We start from the raw sequence: 16,080 nt of genomic DNA, 5'->3' as shown, positions 1-16,080 counted from the left end.
AGACAAATTCCTTGTGTGTCCAATCACACTTGGCTAATAAAAAAATCTATTCTATTCTATTCAATAAGCGATTTGCAAAAGGATAACAGAAAACCTTCCAGATTGTGTTCACATGATGTAGTTGCCTATACTTCACCATTCAATAGCCCAATTCTGTATAACAGACATGGTTGACCTGACACACTAATTTTTTGTTGTTGTTAGTTGCGAAGTCATATCCGACCCATCGCGACCTCATGGACAACATTCCTCCAGGCCTTCCTGTCCTTTACCATCCTCTGGAGTCCATTTAAGCTCATGCCTGCTGCTTCAGTGACTCCATCCAGCCACCTCATTCTCTGTCATCTTCTTTTGTCCTCAATCTTTCCCAGCATTAAGCTCTTCTTCAGTGAGTCCTTCCTTCTCATTAAGTGGCCAAAATATTTGAGTTTCATCTTCAGGATCTGGCCTTCTAAAGAGCAGTCAGGGTTGATCTCCTTTAGGACTGACCGGTTTGATCACCTTGCAGTCCAAGGGACTTGCAGGAGTCTTCTCCAGCACCATAGTTCAAAGGTCTCAATTCTTTGGTGCTCAGCCTTTCTTATGGTCCAACTTTCACAGCCATACATTGCAACTGGGAAAACCATAGCCTTGACTATACACACTTTTGTTGGCAGGGTGATATCTCTGCTTTTTAGAATGCTGTCTAGATTTGCCATAGCTTTCCTCCCCAGGAGCAAGTGTCTTAATTTCTTTGCTGCAGTCCCCATTTGTGGTGATCTTGGAGCCCAGGAAAATAAAATCTGCCACTACTTCCATTTCTTCCCCATCTATTTGCCAGGAATTGAGAGGGCCTGATGCTATGATCTTAGTTTTCTTAATTTTGAGTTTCAAGCCAGCTTTTGCACTTTCCTTCTTCACCTGCATCAAGAGGCTCTTTAGTTCCTCTTCACTTTCTGCCATTAGAGTGGTATCTGCATATCTGAGGATGTTGATATTTCTCCCGGCAATCTTAATTCCAGTTTTTGATTCATCTAGCTCTGCCTTTCTCATCATGTGCTCTGCATATAAGTTAAATAGGCAGGGCGACAGTATACAGCCTTGCCGGACTTCTTTCCCAATTTTGAACCAATCAGTGGTTCCATGTCCAGTTCTCATTGTTGCTTCTTGCCCCGCATATAGGTTTCTCAAGAGACAAATAAGATGGTCTGGTGCTCCCATCTCTTTAAGAACTTGCCACAATTTATTGTGATCCACACAATCAAAGGCTTTAGCTTAGTCAATGAAGCAGAAGTAGATGTTTTTCTGGAACTCCCTAGCTTTCTCCATGATCCAGTGTATGTTGGCAATTTGATCTCTAGTTCCTCTGCCTCTTCAGAATCCTGCCTGTACTTCTGGTAGTTCTCGATCCACATACTGCTGGAGTCTAGCTTTTAGGATTTTAAGAATAACCTTACTAGCATGTGAAATGAGTGCAATGGTGCAATATTTTGAACATTCTTTGGCATTGCCTTTCTTTGGAATTGGAATGTAAACTGACCTTTTCCAATCCTATGGCCACTGTTGAGTTTTCCAAATTTGCTGGCAAATTGAGTGTAGCACTTTTACTGCATCATCTTTCAAGATTTTGAATAGCTCAGCTGGAATACTGTCATCTCCACTAGCTTTGTTGTTGCTCAGATTTCCTAAGGCCCATTTGACTTCACATTCTAGGATGTCTGGTTCGAGGTCAGTGACCACCCCATTGTGATTATCAGGGATGTTAAGCTCGTTCTTGTATAGTTCTTCTGTGTAATTTTGCCACCTCTTTTTAATGTCTTCTGCCTCTGTTAGGTCCCTGCCATTTTGGTCCTTTATCATGCCCATCTTTGCATGAAACGTTCCCTTCATATCTCCAATTTTCTTGAAGAGATCTCTGGTCCTCTTTATTCTATTGTTTTCTTCTATTTCTTTGCACTGTTCATTTAAGAAGGCATTCTTATTTTTTCTAGGTATTCTCTGGAATTCTGCATTCAACTGGGTGTATCTTTCTCTTTCTCCCTTGCCTTTCACTTCCCTTCTTTCCTCAGCTATTTGCAAAGCTTCCTCAGACAGCCATTTTGCTTTCTTGCCCTTCTTTTTCTTTGGGATGGTTTTAGTTGCTACCTCTCGTACTGTATAGAGCTTCTCCATCTTTGGCTGCAGAGCACATAGTCAATCTGATTTCTGGGTTGACGGTCTGGTGATGTCCATGTGTAGAGTCGTCTCTTGGGTTGTTGGAAAAGAGTGTTTGCTATGACCATTGTATTATCTTGACAGAATTCTATCAGCCTGTGCCCTGCTTCATTTTGTACTCCAAGGCCAAACTTGCCTGTTATTTTGGTTATCTTTTGACTTCCTACTTCAGCATTCCAATCCCCATGATGATAAGGACATCATTTTTTGGTGTTAATTCTATAAGGTGCTGCAGGCTTCATAGAACCGGTCAATTTCATCTTCTTCAGCACCAGTGGTTGGGGCACACTAATATGGCTTGGTAATTGGTGGTTTATTAAGCCCTTTGAGTATAACCATGGGAAATAAAAGGGTATCTAGTACTTAACCAGCTGGTATTTTACGCTATTTCATTTTATATAGTATTGTAAACTGAGAGAAACTATAATAGCTGAGTTTCATTTTGCATTAACCCATATAATATTTGCTTAACCATTAAATAAGTACAATTGGCTGGATTCATATAACATGCTAAGCAAACGACATTGGGTTCCCATAATGCATGAGGTTAAAACCAAACAAACTACATTAGCTTATTATGCAAACATGGTCAATAGGTGTCCATGTTGATTTTATACTGATGAAAATGCAGAGTGGCCAATGAAGTCTAGGAACGTTCTATATGGATAGGGATAAGTTTAATCATTCCCCACAGCCGCTTCATAGGAGGAAAAATTATTCCACATTCTCTAGGATGGGTTTGTATGATAAGGTAACCAACACAACTGTGCAGGTGGGGGCTAACTTTTAAAAAAACCAAACTTGGGAGATAATTGGACTTCCTTTCACATGCATGCTAGTGATGCTGATCTGAACCAGACTATATATTCTTACGCTATAATTTTTTTTAAAAAAGTTTTGAAGACAAAAGTCCTAGGATCATTCCAAAACATAAAGCCATCTCAGAAATGTTTTTAGAGGAAAGCAAGCCAGATTGTGCCTGGTAGAACACAGAGCATTAGTAATGCAAAATCTAGATCAAAATCTCACTTAATCCAGAAAGAGCTACACACACTGAAAAAGAGGTGCAAAGGGTACCCTGTAAGATTTTGTTAGGTGTCATTGAAATATCATAGTGACAGTCACCCTGTACTAGAGTAGAAGTTTTATAGCAGGGGTCCTGAAACTACGGCCCGCAGGCTGTATACAGCCTGCCAAAGCCATTAATCCAGCCCGAGAGGGACCATAAGGCTGCCCCACCCACATTACCCCACCTATCAGCCGGCCCCCACCTGCCTTCTGGAGGCATAGGAGGCCAAAAATGGGATGCGTGGGGGCATCAGGAGGCCAAAAATGGGTGTGTTTTGAGGCAGCAGAGTGGTTCTGGAGGCTGAGGAGGCCAAAAATGGGCCTGGTTTTCGTCTCCCCAGCCTCCAGAGACAGGGAGGGAGGGAGAGAGAGAGTTGTGCACACACATACAAACAGTCATCCCAGGCAGCCACATCCCTTCACTAACCTGCTTTCCACCCCCAGAAGGATAACAAAGTTTAATTTGTGGGTATTGTTTAATAGACTGCTAAATTGGCCACACCCACCCAATCACATGACCACCTAGCCACACTCACCTGGCTCGACCCCCCAATAGTCTGAGGCACCGTGAATTGGTTCCCTGTTTAAAAAGTTTGAGGACCCCTGTTTTATAGAATCAGTTAAGTGGTGCCAATTATCTGTCTAGTTAACCAAAGGATTCTGGCAAATAAGATTGGAGATGAGTTCTATAGAGAAAAATAGCCTTTCCAACATTTCAAGCACTGTTTCAATTTATAAAAATCTCTTGATTTTCATGGCACTCCTGTAACTTATGAATAATGCATAAAATCCTATCAGGTAGGAAAAAAAGTAGCCTATTTGGACTCTGATACAATTTGTTACTTTTTGGTAGAAAAATTAGTTGTAATGAAAGAATCTTATTTCTATAAATAAATAAGTTATTTTACCTATTAATCATGCCAACTGGGTAATTCTGAACACTTATTTTGGCAACATAATTAGTCAAATTGAATTAAAAGAGGAATTACCAGCATTCAAACAGATATAATCTTCAGGTTGTTCCTAGAACTTCCCAAATATTTTGGCCTGTGTATACTTTTATACTTTTTTGTTCCACAAAAGCAAAATCTCTCACATATTTAACTCAAAAAGCAAACCTAACAAGGTTCCTTGGATTCCTGAAAGCCAAAAAGGCTTTCAAGAATTGGAAACATTTTTGTTAATCACCTTGTGTTAAGTGGGCCAAACTTTAATCTTCTATTTGTTTTATATGTTGCTGCACTTGATATTGAATTGGGGGCAGTCCTAATGCAAGAATTTGTAAGTGGGAAGCATTCAATTATTTATTTTTCAAAACCCCTTTTTCCTAGCACCATAGAAAGAAAACTTAAGCCCCAAAGTGAATAATGGAAAGTCTCAAGGTTTAGCTGTGGAACAGTGAAATCTCTGTAATCATAGAAAACTAAACATTAGTTTGACTGGAAAAGACGAGAAATGCTAGTATGAAATTCACTCACTGATTCCTTATGCTACAGCCATTCAGATGTGTAATTCAAACTAGTCAGGGCAACAGCATCGAGTTGCTGGTTTTCTGTCTTTTCTTTATGGAACTGATCCAGATATTTCTATCTGATAAACATATCAAAACCCAGTGGAAGGCTTGGAGACATGCCAACCCTTCACTAAGAGGAGTGGGGTATGATAGAAAATGGAGAAAATAACCATCTGTCAACCAAGCACTCAAATTTAACTTGTAGATAATCAAGCCTGGGAAAACTTACCAGATAAGGCTTTTCAACACACAAAGAAAGTCTCAGGGGAGAGGGGACAATCTGTCTACAGTCCTTTCTCCTTTGAAGTCAAACAGGATTGTTAGAAAGGGGGTCAAAAAGGAAGGTGGGGGTCATAGCCATGCAATCAATGCCCCCCCATTTTAATATGCATTGAGACCTTTTTGATCTCTCTATGGACACCCCTGATCAAACTTCAAAGGAGGACAAAGGGTGAGAACTAGCTATCTTTGTATATATCAGATGAATTCTACTTGCTTAGTTACCTGACTGGGGAAGATAATGTTTCAAAGAACAGGATGTCCTTCAATTTTTGTTATGCTAAGAATAAGGGGAAAAGTTGGCACAGTTCACAAGATGACCCTTCCATGCTATACATGGCCCAATTCTGAGAATTTTAGTTAACTGCAAAATTCTTATTTCTCCCAGTTTTAGCATTTAATATGATTCTGATATATCCTTAGGATAGAAAACCAGTGCTGTCATAAACAATCTACAGCTTCCAGTTTGGATACATACTTTTGATTTAATACAAATATTTACCTTCATTTGCAACTCATATTTGCTTAGATTTCTTTCTTTTACATTCTGGCATAAAAGTATCTATGAAACCAGTGCTATTGTAGTCAAGAAAGTAACTAATAGAGGACTGAAAAGATAAATAGCTGGTCTTGGTATCTGTCCTGAGACAGAAATTTCAGGATCAGATCAAATGTCAATATCCTCCTGTGGAAGATGAAACTAAAGGTGGGCACAAATGTGATTAGGTAGTGATTATCTAGGATGAAACTAAAAGTCTCTCTCTCTCTCTCTTTCTCTCTCTCTCTCTCTCTCTCTCTCACACACACACACACACACACACACACCCTCAATTTTTCCCTTCTGTCTCTTTCCTCTTTCTCTTCCCTCTCCAAACCGAGGCTCCTGCACCATTGTCTGCAGAGAGCGCTAATGTGCCCCCTCCACTGCCACCCACTTGCATATCAATCACATTTTTAGTGAGCATGTGGGGTACCTCATAATCAGGTGGGTTCTAAATTTTTTTACTACCGGTTCTGTGGGCGTGGCTTATTTTGTGGGTGTAGCTTGGAGGTCATGTGACTAGGTGGGTGTGGCTAGCTGGTCAGTCATTTCTGGAAGGTCCTCGCACTTACGACCAGTCCTCGCACTTACGATCCAACTCATTTGTTTGCGTTTAACACTGATCAGCTGTAGGATGGCCCTTTGAAGCCCCGCGGCAAGAGTTTAAACAGTTTTTTTCCCTCTAGTCATCAGCTGGGACTCAGGAGGCAGCAATAGATTGGGGGTGGGACCAAATAAAAGGTAAGAATAACGTGGGTGGGGGGGGTGCGAGGGCGGGGGGGAGAACCGGCCGGACTGAACCGGGAGGAACCCACCACTGCTCATAATCACTGCTTGCAATGTCTGTCCATCCCCCTCCCCGCCACGGAGGAGCCATCACCTGAAAGAGGAGATGGGGTGAGATGGGGGGAAGACAATACCTTCCCGCCTGGTCAACATTACAGCTAGAAAGCTGCAGCTGGCACATTCTTCCTTACTCCTCTTCCTCGCTAGCTCCAGCCTCTGCCTGCTTGCCTTGCATTGTCCAGCAGTGGCACAGAGAGAGTCAGGCACAAGGAAGCGCACTGGCGAGGATCTGTGCACCGGTGTATCTTCTGTTCACCTTGAGACCACCCCTGCCTGCTGTGGAGAGTGTCCTTGGAGCTGCGACGTGGGCAGTTCCCTGGCTCAAATACAACTGTTAAAGTATAACAAATAGGCAACATATATTTTTTTATTAGTCTACAAGGTCAAAACAATGAAAGCTAAATTTCAGTTAGAGGTTATACTGAAGGATACTTTCAAAAAAGAGGTCAGAAATTAATAATGGGCTTCCTGTGAAAGTTGCATAACATTCTCAGAGACTCGTCCCATCCTGCTTACAATCTTTTTGGACCGTTGCCTTCTGGCAGAAGATTCAGAACAATTAAAACTCGGACCACATGTTTTCTGATTAGTTTTTATCCCAGAGCTATAATTGCACTCAACAATGAACTAAAGGGCCACCCTCAGTGAGCTGTTGGACAGCATTACTTGGTCCGTTGTGTGGATGTTTGGGTGGTTTAGGGTTGGGGAATTGTGGTGGGTCGGAGTGTGTTTGGGGATTATGTGTGTTGGACTTGTCTTTGGGTGTTAAGTGAATTGTATGGGTATACTGTGTATACATGTGCAATGACAATAAAATTATTATTATGAAGATGGCTGACTGACGACAAGCCCAGGAAGGCTTGTTTCTCTGGACTGTGGCTTTTTCCATTTAACCAACAGAAGGAAAAGGCATTTCTTTAGTTTATATGATTCTCCAGGGTTCGGGAAAAGTCCTAAAATCACTCCCAAGATCCTCAATATATTCTGCAGGAAGCCTTGGGAGTTGTGTTTCAGAGCAGCTAGTGAACCGTTCAGTTGGGTGGGTGGGGGATGTGTGGAGCTGCAATCACTCTGTTATTGAAAAAGCAGCCATTTTGGAATTTATTTTTCAAATGCACAATAAGTTGTGCCTTTCATTTTTTAACCATTTTATGGGATTATTATCTTTATTAGCTAGAAGTGGCTCTTTTTAGTCACAGCCTGTTAGTCCTTTTTGAAGATCTGTGCCATTTTTGAGATTTCTTTATGGCTAAACAACACGGAAGAGGATTGCTGGAGGCAAGCTAAAATAAGGAAGTGTGGAGTATCTTTTTTTTAACTTTAACCCTCCCAGTGCAACTGAAAGAAGAGCTCCAAGCAAATCCACAACTCTCAAGAGGACAAGTTTGGGACTGTTCTTCAAGATGGTTGCTGAAGGGTTAGGGACTTTTTTTCTTCTTACAATCTGCTGCATTTGCTGCCAGAGCTGATTCTTTGGCAATCTTGCCCCCTGGATTTGAATGGAAGCATTTGGGAATGATCCAAGATGACTTTTGGATAGCTGTGGACCCACCCAGGGAGGGGAATCTTGAAGATTGCTGCTTCTTGCGGGAGCAGCTGGAAAGTTAATAATCTTTTTACATCTCTTCCTACAGGCAGAATGTTTTTGTAAACATGCTAAGGATTTTTAATTTCCCTTTTTAAACTTTTGCTTTTGTTCTTTATCCTTAAATAAATTTGATTTATTTGGCTGACTTCAACAATTTCTGCTTTTCTGTATGGAAACATGTCATGAGTTTCTGAATGGTAAAAGTGTTTATATTTGAATTATATATTATTGAGTATTCACTGCAGAGAATCTGCATTTGGATCAAAATAGTCAGAAAATATCTTCTGTGTTCTTTTTGTATATTCTCTGCTCTTCTTATCTACTCAACTGAGCAACAACGTATCAGATTACAGAGAGAAAGAGGAGACTGACACTTGGGGAGTGGGAAGGGAAGAAACTGTCTAGCAATTTTAGTTGATTTTTTTCCTAAAAGGTTTGATGAACTCATAAAGACTGTGGAAAACATTCTTAAGAAACTGACACTAAATATTTTAAGCCCATAGAAGGAACATGTTTTCAAAGCAATAAATATGGACTCAGAAACAACACAGACTCTGAAAAAGATTCATAGAAACATGGACTCAAAAATAGCAACTTCATACATTTTCCTGAAACTCAATCCTGTACTTTTATATAATATCAAAGAACTCTCTGGGCAGATAAGTGGAAAATAGGTTTTTCTTTTTAAAGAGACTTGAAGAAGCATGGGAAATAGACATTATATTTAGTTGAGGAATAATTTTATCTGTTTTTCGGGAGGAAAGATAGATTGGTTTTGAAGAGTGGACATATTGCATACAATCATTCAGCAATTGATAAGAGATGGTATTAAGAAACAAACATGAATATTTGATCTGGAACCAATTAAGGTTACTATTTGGGATGATTTGTGATGCTGTGGTAAATTTCCGATGAGTTGATGAGTTCTTTAACAAAGGATTTTAGCATTTCAATTTTGTCTTGCTATTATTATTATTATTATTATTATTATTATTATTATTATTATTATTATTTCTTACTACTTTTATATTTTTATATTATATATTTATTGTTTTTTTTTCCTAATACTATTTTATTAATATAGTATGTAGATTACAAGTTAACAATTTGTAAACAGATTTAGTAGTTTAGTAGTCTAAAATTCTTTTGGCCTGTTTACAAGGGGTGGAAAATTAACATGTTGTATTATATTAATCAGCATTCAACTAAGGTGGATATTGTGTGTTTATGTATTAGACTTTTTTAAAGACACTTTTTCTTTTTAATTTCTTGTTTATTGTATTTTTATTCTTTATTCTTTTTTTCTTTTAAATATTTGGTGTTTTGTATTTTAACTCTCTTTGAATAAACTAAATATTATACAGAAAGAAAAAGAGGACCAATTTGGGATTTTTTCTTCATGGATATTAAGGTTGAGAATTCCTTGGAAAAAGAGATACTTGATAGGCATTTCAGAGAAGAAAAAGATTTATTCTATGAGGATAAACTGGAGGGAGTGACTTAAATTTAATGAGTTAATCAGAGTTAGGATGGATTTTTTCAGTCTGATATATATAATTAAAGCTCTAATGTAGTTCTGTGTTTATAAAGTGGGTTTGAAAATGCTTTTATTCATATAAGATGCTAGAGTAATTCTTAAAGCTTGTAAAATATTATTGAAAGTGAATTTGAAAATATGAATGTTAATAGGAGTAAAAAAAGGTGCATTAGAATTTGTTGATTTTAGGTTAAAGAATCTGAAAGAGTATTGTAAATTTTGTTAATGTAAATGATAACAGTCTATAAAGATTAATAAGTATAAACAGAAATATATATTATTTCCCACAGCAAGAAAAAATAGAGATGGTTTAATTGATTTCTTTATTCAAAGAAATGAACACAATTGTTTCTATTTGGATACTGCTTCTCAATTTTGTGCTTGTGATGGGAAAAATGAAAATTTGATTTTGGTTTTGCTGATTATTTAAATTTGTTATAGAAATGGCTAGTATATACTACTGCGTAAAAGTAAAAAGCTGAGGGTGTATTGTTATTTATCTTCTACTGTGCTAAAGAGTCATAAATCAATGCCTTTTCCCCCTTTTCCCTTTCTACCTCACACTTTCTCCTTTTCTCTTTTCTCCTCCCTTAGTTTCTCATTAGTTTTATCTTTTGTATTTTATATTCTGATAAACTAATAAAAATTTAAATGCAAAAAAGAAGTTAATACTATTAATATTAACAATGAAATCTGTCTCTATCATTAGACTGTGTCTAAAAATTGTTATAGAAGAATAACAAGTTTTATCTGATAAGACAAAGACTGAATGGACTTATAAATGACAGGCTACATGAATGAAATGGAAAAGGATGATACACTGGATATATGAAGGAAAATGACTGATGTTTTAATAATTAAAAGGAACATACAAAGAATAAACCATGAGAGCAAGCTGGATCATTTTTCTATATTGGATTTACAAAAGAGATTTGTTAAAGTTTTGAAGAATCTTATGAGAGAGAACAAAGGAAAAATGAAATCAAATTCTATGACATTATTTGAACTAAAGATTAAGATTGTAAGAAGTAAAAGGAATATAAAGTTGGTTTGCTCAAGGTTAACATAGATATGTTCGTATTTCTGGTAACTCTTAATAGACTTATTGACATCAGGACTGAACTGATGGTGCTTTATGGATTTGTTTATAGAAAAAGATGGGATTTGGGAAGAAAAGATCCTTTGTTACATTTTTAAAAAAGGTGATAAGTTAGTAAAATTGTTTATAATTGTTGTGATGAAGGTTGGAAGTCCCTAATTTATATATCTCTTTTTTCTTTATTATGTTCTTATTTTTCTTTTATTTTTCTTTCTATTTTTATGCCATTCCTATTTTTTCCCTTTGCATCTCTTACTCCTTTCTATTTTGCCATCTTTCTTTTAATTTGCATCAGTTTTTATTATTGTAATTATAATCTTTATTAAAATTATTTGGAAAAAAAGGGAAATTCTACGAAAGTGTTTGTCACTGACTTCTTAAATAATAGTTTTCAATTTTACAGTTTAGGCTACACTTCTTGGGTTTCTTAATAATATCCCACCGAAATATTAATCAGTTTTGACCCTGCTTAGCATTTTGAGATCAGCTAAGCATTGCCAAAAGATAGTAGAGGCAGTTCTAAGCTGACATTTGATACTTGAAAGCTCGATTGAATTTGGTGGGAATTTTGAGTAGCAATGTATATAGTATCATGCCACTAAAACCAGAAAATAAACCTTGCAACTATACCTTACTTCTTACGTCCATCTGAAATCTTACAGGATTTTTAATGTATGCTTTAAATCAGATTAGTAAATAGGAAGCAATTCAATAGATAATGATCAGAACCAGGGATAGCTGCCTAATGAAGAGAAATATTGCGTATTTGAGGGAAAAAATAATTCTATAGCATATATGCAGGGAGTACTTGATTTAACAACCATTCATTTAGTGATTGTTTGAAATTACAACAACACTGAAAAAGTGATTTATGATCAATTTTCATACTTATGACATTGTAGCATTCCCATAGTCACGTGATTAAAATTCAGGCTCCTGGCAACTGCCATGTATTTGTGACAGTTGCTCTGTCCTGGGGCCATGTGATCACCATTTGAAACCCAATCTTGGCTTCCATCAAGCAAAACTAATGGGGAAGCCAGATTCATTTAATGACTACATGACTTAATGACTGCATTTCCTGCAATTGCTGAGATTATATTTATTGAAAAGCCATTTCTAGGGCTGCTACAGTTTCTAGAACTAGGATGCAATCATTGAGACAACCAGTACAGATAGTCCTTAATATGCAACCATAATCAAACTCAGAATTACAGTTGTAAGTCATGCTGGTCATTAAGTAACCATATGACCACACCCAATTTTATGATTATTTTTGTGGCAGTCATTAAGTGAATACAGCAGTCATATGGTGAACATTATGGTTATTAAGCAAATTCTGTGGTGGTTAAGCAAATCTATTGTCCTATCTATTGGGCATTTTTTTGCTGAAAACCAGGAGTAAATGCCAATTTCCAGCAAAAAAATCTCCATCATAACTAGAAGAGCAAAAGCACACACTGCAGTCATGGAACGCTGCAAAAGTGGGCAGGTTGCTAAGCACTCAAAATGCAATCATATGACTACAGCTGTCATTGTCACTGCGTTATTTTATTTACCAGCTGAGCTCATTATTTCTGGACTGTCTGGCTCTCCGTAGCTTGCCAACTTCTTATCAGTAAGCTACGTGTTTCCGCATCCACCCACATTCCTTCACACCTTTTTCCTTTGTTCTCTTGCCACGGGTGCCGGTTGCTGAAAGGCAGCTGGCCCAAATTACTTCCAAAATGTAGCAATTAACTTTTCTTAGTTAGTGAGGTGTTTTATTTTCTTTATAACAAATAAATGAGTTTTATTAGAAACCTTCCTCACGTTTCTTTTCGGAATATTGCAAACAAGGATAAGCCTCGATTCATCTCCTCTAAACCAGGGTAATTAGTCCCAGAGCCAAACATGGGATTAATAAATGCCCTGACATCTGGTAGCTCTCGGACGGTTTGATTTATGGCTTTTTTCCTTGTTTTGTTATTTCTGATAAGAGCGCATAGGCAATTAGTTTTTAGCTACTGAGGTACGCTAATTATATTGCTGAGATGCCGAAACAGAAGTAAAACAAATACAAAATGTATTTTGCTGAGAAGGTGGCAGAAAGGAGGTTTCCAGATTTCCAGCCCCTTACTACAGCCACACGCCTGGAACAAGAAAAAGCCGTGGGAACAGAAATGGAGGGAGATAAGACAGAAGCTGTTTTTGAAGATGATGATTTACGACTGAGGTCAGTAACATTTTCTTTTGATCTTCCAAGCTCTGAAAAAGTCTTCCCAGAACCTTCTGAATTTGTAACGCTCGATGCAAGGCCAAAGCACACTGCTGAGCAAAATTCCTCCCACGCAGAGAGAGAAACAATTCATTATTCTCCTCGAAGCTCTAAGCTCACCCTGGATGAGCTGGCTATGAAAGCCTATCGTGACCGTATAAAACTCTATGAACAGCAGCTATCCCAGGCAAAAATGGCTATATCTATGCTTGAGCAAGATAAGGGAGATAACTTAAATTTTTCAAAAAGCGCCATATTGTCTTCTTGCTCAGAGCCAAAGACACTCCCCTGGTGGATTCTGTGTCAGGCCAATTAAGGCAAAGAGCACTGCATACGTCACATGAAAGTCTCCCTGATCAAGTTACACATGTCTTACATAACCACTCCTACTCTAAAGCATACAATGCCCCGTATGCAAAGCTGCCTGAAGCCAAAGGTGCAGCACCATCTGCTGGCAAAAGTAATTTACTACAGGAAGCTGAAATGCCACAAGTGTTTCCACAGGCCCAAACTCAAACACCCCCTGGCGGTGTTGGTGTCCTTTTAGATGGAACACAGCAAAGGCAAATGACTGCATCTCCAGCAGGTCATGCCAATATTGCAGATCAAGCACAAATGGCAACTGGAATACAGCAGATTCCAGTGCATCAGCCACAGCAGCTACAAATGCCTGCATATGTGCCCCAGCCACAAGTGCAAAGAGGGCCACCTCCTGGCCCACCTCCAATGGCACAACCAAGACCATTTTTAGGTCCACAACAGGCACAGCAAATACCACAGGCATTCCTGCCAGCACAGCCAGCATACCAAGTGCAGGCTATTTACCAGGCATTTTCTGTCTCTCCATTAACTGGTGAGTCAAAACTAAAAATGTCAGGACACAATTACAAAGCCTGGGTCAGTGAGATTACACTATTGCTTCTTAGAGAAGGCACTCATTTTATGGTATTTAACCCACCTGCTCAACCTTGGACTTATGCAATAAGAGATTTAGAGATAAGGGCTCGCACAACATTATTGATGTCCATGGATACTGAACTGCAGGTCACTTTTCCACCAAACACAACAGCCCGTCAAATTTGGGCTGAATTGGAAAATTGCTACAGGCCTATCTCAATTGAATCTTCATGTTTACTCATGTCTGAACTCCACGGTTCGAGATTGAAACCCGGTGAACAAATTGGAGGACATTTGACCAAACTGAAAAGTCTGAGAACAGAATTGAGAGAAAGAGGCCATAACATTGAAGATATTCAAATGATCAGCATCATTATTAACTCTTTGAATTATGAATGGAAAGATGCTGTTACAAAAATTAACCAAGTCCCAATTGCTCAACGTACAGTGGACAATGTCTGTAGACTTTTAATTGAAGAAGAGGCATTCATGTTGGCCACGCCACACTTGAGAGGACCATCCGCATCAAGAGCTCCAGCTAGGCGCCCCTTCCGAGGAAGGACCTACGCTCCAAGGACACCAAGATGCTACACCTGCAATCGTGTGGGACATGCCACCCGGGATTGTCCCCAACGAGTTCCAGCTCCTGTCACATACCAGCCCAGAGGAACAGACTCCAGAGGCAGAGGCAGAGGCGGAAGACAAGGTCGTCGTGGTCCCCGGCGTGATACACGAACTCCATTCGCCACACTGGCTTTAACCAATGATCCACAACCTCAACCAGAGTACGACAGACGACTCCTGTGGACTTTGGACAGTGGTGCAGCATTGCATGTTACCTACAGAAAGGAACTTTTCACAGAAATGCACGAGCCAGAACCTGAACTACATGAACTTTACTCTTTTTCAAATCATCCTTGTCAGGTCAAAGGAAAAGGAACTGTTTATGTTGAAGAGCTCAATGCATTCATTCCTGATGTTTATTACATACCAACAGCAACCAGTAATTTGCTTAGTCAGTGTCACTTGTCTAGAATGTTAAAGTTCCAAGTTCACCACCTTGAAAAAGCAAGTTACATAGTTAAAGATGGAGATATTGTTGCTGAAACCATATTAATTGGTGGTTACTTAATTACTTAAAGCCAAAGCCTAAAACACAAACACAGGCAAGTATACAAACTCCAAAAGGGGAACGCACAGGCCCAGATAGAGATGCTCCAGAGAGAGATCCTGTTGCTACCCCTAAGGCTCCTAAAGCCAACAAAAAGAGAGTTGGTAAACAGGTTGCTCAGAGCAAGCCTGAGGTTCCGCATAAAAATGTTAATGTTGAGAATTCACTAACTGGTAAACCTTTGCATTCTAGGTGTATCCACAAATGGCATAGAAGATTGGGGCATGCCAGTTTCCGTGTTCTTAGGAAGATGCCGGAGTTCGCAAAAGGTTTGGATCTAAAGGGGTGTAAGGTGTTTTTGGATTGTGCTGTCTGCAAAAGGGCCAAATCCAAAGCAGCAGCCATTCCCAAATGAGCTACACGCCTGTCAACACGCATTTTTGATTTGGTTCACATTGACATAGTTGGTCCTTTCCCGCCATCATTTGGTGGTAGAAAATATTTTCTAACAATTGTTGATAATTACTCTAGATATGGATATGTATATCCTATGAAAGAAAAATCAGAGACCTTTCAGATCTTTAAAGACTTTGCAACCCTTGTTTCTACCCAACACCAAGTTCGCATCGCCAGAATCCAGAGTGATCGTGGTGCCGAATTCATGTCTCAGCGTTTCCAGGACTGGATGCGTAAGAATGGAATTATTCATCAGACGTCGGCGCCTTACACACCGGCTCATAATGGAGTCGCAGAACAAAGACAAGGGGTACTGCAAACCATGATGCGTTGTCTCCTAGAAGACGCCAACCTTGATATGATATACTGGGGTGAAGCTATCAAGTATGCAAATTACATTGTCAACCGTACTTGGAGCAGTGTAATAAATCAGACTCCTTTCTTCACGTTGTATGGCTACAAGCCTGATCTTAAAAACATTCATATTTTTGGTTCATATGCTATGGTGAACATTCCCTTAGCTCAAAGAAGAAAAGGAGGTCCAACAGCAAAGAGACTGAGATTTATGGGTATTGATGATAACTCAAAATGGAGCAGATTTATTGACTCTAAACATGCAATTGTGATTTCCCAATCTGCTAATTTTGAAGAAGATATTGACTGGTCCAGGATTCATTCCAATGATCCTGGAGTTT

Source organism: Pantherophis guttatus, chromosome 4 (genome assembly GCF_059756535.1).
Source record: "Pantherophis guttatus breed Tessera chromosome 4, ASM5975653v1, whole genome shotgun sequence".
Lineage (NCBI taxonomy): Eukaryota > Metazoa > Chordata > Lepidosauria > Squamata > Colubridae > Pantherophis > Pantherophis guttatus.
This window is presented reverse-complemented; position numbering follows the sequence as displayed.